Raw genomic sequence first — 4,212 nt, 5'->3', positions numbered from 1 at the left:
GCAGCCGCTGCTGCTGTCCGAGGTGCGGCTCCTGCCAGGGGTGGCCAATCGCACCCGACTGCGCCGAGCGCGCTCCGCCCAATCGTCCCAGTCTGCCCGCCCCCTGCCCCCGGCCACGCCCCTAGTCAGGCTCCGATAGGCTCTCTACTGACCTTCCCTGATCGTGGGGCACAGACCCGTGGCCGGATATAGGTACTTGATTGGAGGTGCCTGGGAAGCCGAGCGGTCGATGGCTCCCGAGGATTGGCGGAGTTGAATGTGGGCGGGATAGGGAGGGGCGGGGTTTCCTCAGACGCGGAAGACCTCGCAACTTCAGATACACACTGGCCCGCCTGGGGTGGGGTCTGGCTTGTTTGTGCTGCGTTGGGGGTCAAAGTTCATGGCACTCCTGTCTGAGTTTTCTTGGGAGACTCCCAAAGGCTGAGGCCCCCTGGGGCTCCCTGGGACCACCTTGTTAAGAGTCTTTGGGGTCCCCATTCCCCCTTTATACCTGGCACACCTTTCTAAGTAATTCTGACATAAATTGATAATGGCATTTATTCACTAACGACTTGTAACTGTTTCCTGAATTTAAACTCTCTAATATCTTTGTCTAGGGAGTTGCCCTTCCTTGCATTGCGTTCTACAGACGTCAGTTTGATGCTGCTGGGGGGAAAAGAGTCTATATACTATGTGCATACTCTGCACAACTTGGCAGTCAACACTGACGGGGCACATTTTGATAGGTACAAAGACAAAGCTTAAGAAATACTTAGTTTGTGGGTTATGATAATCATTTTGACAAGTAGGAACAGGAACTGTGTGCTAGGGGAACCCTTGCTAGCTTTAGCAAGGCTTCAACATACTCTTTTTCAGGGCAACATGAAATGATTTTAATGATTTTGTGGGAAATAGTGGCCAAAGTATAATGAACTTTGACCCAAAAGCAACCCGTGATAACCAGAGAGACCCATCTTGACCCAAGCAGCAAGAGGATACTTGCCAGGGGTGAAAGTGCATCCTATTAACTCAGAGTCATTCTTTATATTTTTGTGAAACTGGCTATGTTGATTAAATCAATTAAATTAAACCTAAAACTCCTACCAGCACCCCAAAACCCTAAAGTTTATTGACTTTGACAATTCAGCCTTTTGTGAAGACATTGTTTCATTTTAGGAACACAGTTTGTTCCTAAGCCTTGTCAGATGTATACAGGACTTTGCTCTTACAAAAGTCTCCATCATTAACTCTTTTTTAACTCCTGCTAACAAAAATTTTCTAAACTATTCAGGTTTTTCCTAGTATTTTTAAAATCATTGTTGTGTGTTGTTAGTCGCTCGTCGTGTCCGACTCTTTGCAACCCCATGGAGGTCCTCTGTAGCCCACCATGGTCCTCAGTCCATGGAATTCTCTGGGCAAGAATACTGGAATGGGTTGCCATTTCTTTCTCCAGGGTATCTTCCCGACCCAGGGATCAAACCTGCATCTCTTGAGTCTCCTGGATTGGCAGGTGGATTCTTTACCACTGTGCCAGTGGGGAAGGATGGCACAGTATGATTTAAAATCATTATTTAAAGTAATGCTCATTCCAATTAAGATCATACTGATCTAAGATCGTACTGTAGATAGCACCTGAGCCGTGTGACTGAGTGCCTTTTTGGGAAGGGATGCAGAGATTTCAAGGTGGTAAAACTTGGTTTTAAGGGAACTTGATTTTTAGAGGCCTAGGGAAAGACTGTCCAAAATCATATTAGACAACTATACTTGTTGGGTAAGACTAAAGTCATGGGAGAATTTTTTTGACTAGGTCCCCTTTCTTTATAAAGTATTTATTAGTTAAGAGCTCATCCTGAAAATGTGAAAGTGTTAGTTGCTCAGTTGTGTCCCACTCCTTGCAACCCCTGGGACTGTAGCAACCCCCACCCCCTCCCTGCCGGCTCTTCTGTCCAAGGGGTTCTCCAGGCAAGAATACTGGAGTGGATAGCCATTTCCTTCTCCAGGGGCTCTTTCTGACCCAGGGATTGAACCCAGGTCTCCTGCATTGCAGGCAGATTCTTTACCAGCTGAGCCACCAGGGAAGCCCAAGAGCTCATCCTACTAATTGCAATATGGATGGGAAAAAATGGGTTAAGTTCACTATGCAAGTGTTCAGTTCTGTCTAGTTACATAAAAAAGAAATGCATGATCATTAACAGATACTATTTTCAATTAAGTAGACAAAAGTAAGCAACATAGACATGCCAGTGTCTTGAAAGGAAACCAATTAGCAATGATATCAACACTTTTAAAAAAAAATCATTATATCATTGTATCAGTGAACTCTAATTTCTAAAATGTTGGTGCTTTGTTTGGTGTTATTGCTACTGATGGAAACTAGTTGCTCAATATAGTTGATTACAAATAATTTAGACGTGACCCAACAGCATAAAAAAAGAAAATGACTTCATCCTTTGGACAAGAGACAGTTTTGAAGTTTTAGTTTTAAAATAGATGGTGGACCTACAGGAGCCATGCGAATGTCTCTTATTTAGGAGCTTCAGAAGATCTCTGAACTTCTGGGAAGACATTACAGCATTCCATTCTGAAAATTTTTGAGTTTTGTTGGGAGGAAGAATCTGTCAGAAGTAGAGCCAAGATTTTATTTACAACAAAGCATAAAATAAGAAATGTTAAATGGGATGAGAAATAAAATTTTCTTTTTGAAAAGTCTCTGTGGGGACCAATTTAGAGATAAATTTGGTCACAAAGGATTTGATATTGGGTTCCATCCTGGCTTTTACATTTGTGTTCAACTTTACTGCTTGTACATTATTATTTCCTATGGAGACTTGTTTAGTTGCTCAGTTGTATCTGACTGATTTGAGACCCCCTAGACTGTAGCCTGCCAGGCTCCTCTGACCATGTGATTTCCTAGGCAAGAATACTGGAGTGGGCTGCCATATCCTTCGCCAGGAAATCTTCCTGACCCAAGGGTCTAACTCGAGCCTCCTGCATTGGCAGATGGTTTCTTTACTACTGAGCCACCAAGGCAGCCCTATGGAGATTTGGGTGCAACATAAAGAATAGTGTTACTCTGGGCAAACCGTTAAACATCTCTGGGCCCTTTTATCCCTTTTCTTACTACACACATCTGGATGAGGGACATCCTCAATTTGTTCATTAAGCAAAGCTTATAATATCATGTCCCCTTCTACTCAGAGTAATCACACAAATGAATTCATACATATATTCAACTTTCTTGTTTTCCAAGTTACCAGCTAGCACTTTCCTTACATGTGTCTAATTAATTTTCTGCAGGCACATGCTCCTCTTGCTCAGTTGAGAGCTGGTTAACAAGTTACTGGATTGGGAAAAACAACCTTTTAAAAAATTTATATTCTGAGAAATATGAGGCAGCTGTACTGCAGAGGACCTGGGGGTGACAGTCTAAACAAAGCAGGCTGGTCGTTACCTTTTTTTTTTTTTTTAAGGAAACTGACAGCTCTTTTCTTATCTGTAAAATCGAGATAATACCGTACTGAGCAAACCTACACAAGCGAAAAGTCCTCCTACCGACTGGCAAAATACAGTTTTGCTGGATCCAGCATGGAATATTAGCATCTTCGTTTTCATTTTAGTTCTTCAAAAGCTCTAAGCAGTCAGACGAGAAGCTGGGCTCCTTTTCTTCCGGATGATGACGCAAACTCTAAATGTCTAGGTTTCCCGACCTATAAACGGGATGGTTCATGTCATTCACCTGTTTAAGTTAGAGACCCATCTCCATCTACGTAGTAGAGCCCTGGGAACCCTTTGGCTCCCAAGTCCCTAAAAAAAGCATCTCTGGTTTTGGCTCCAGGCGCCGCCTGGTGGCTGTTTCCGTAAGTGGCTCTGAGCTATAGGGTCCTAGCCGCGGTCGGGCCTGCCCAAGAATTTGCCTAACTTGAGAGCCTGTCTGTGCCCCTCCCCTCTACCCGTCGAGGGTTTTAAAGACGGCGATGAAGGAGATGGCGTTAAGGCGAAGAGGGAGACCGGCGGCCTCGTCACTCCCTCTAGGATGGCAGAGTCAGGCGGTCGTCAGGCAGCTCGCGACCCGGAAGTTGCGGCAGGCGCGAGGCCCCCGTTGCCGAGAGCGGGCGCGCGGGGCGGAGCCTGGCGAAGACGGGGACGGGGTCGCCGGCGCTCCGGCTCTTGGAGTCGGCGGCTCCCTCAGGCGCTGCGACGCGGACGCAGAGCCTGGAGGGCGGGTGGCTGTGG

Source organism: Bison bison, unplaced genomic scaffold, assembly GCF_000754665.1.
Source record: "Bison bison bison isolate TAMUID 2011002044 unplaced genomic scaffold, Bison_UMD1.0 scf7180017864495, whole genome shotgun sequence".
NCBI classification, from domain to species: domain Eukaryota; kingdom Metazoa; phylum Chordata; class Mammalia; order Artiodactyla; family Bovidae; genus Bison; species Bison bison.
This window is presented reverse-complemented; position numbering follows the sequence as displayed.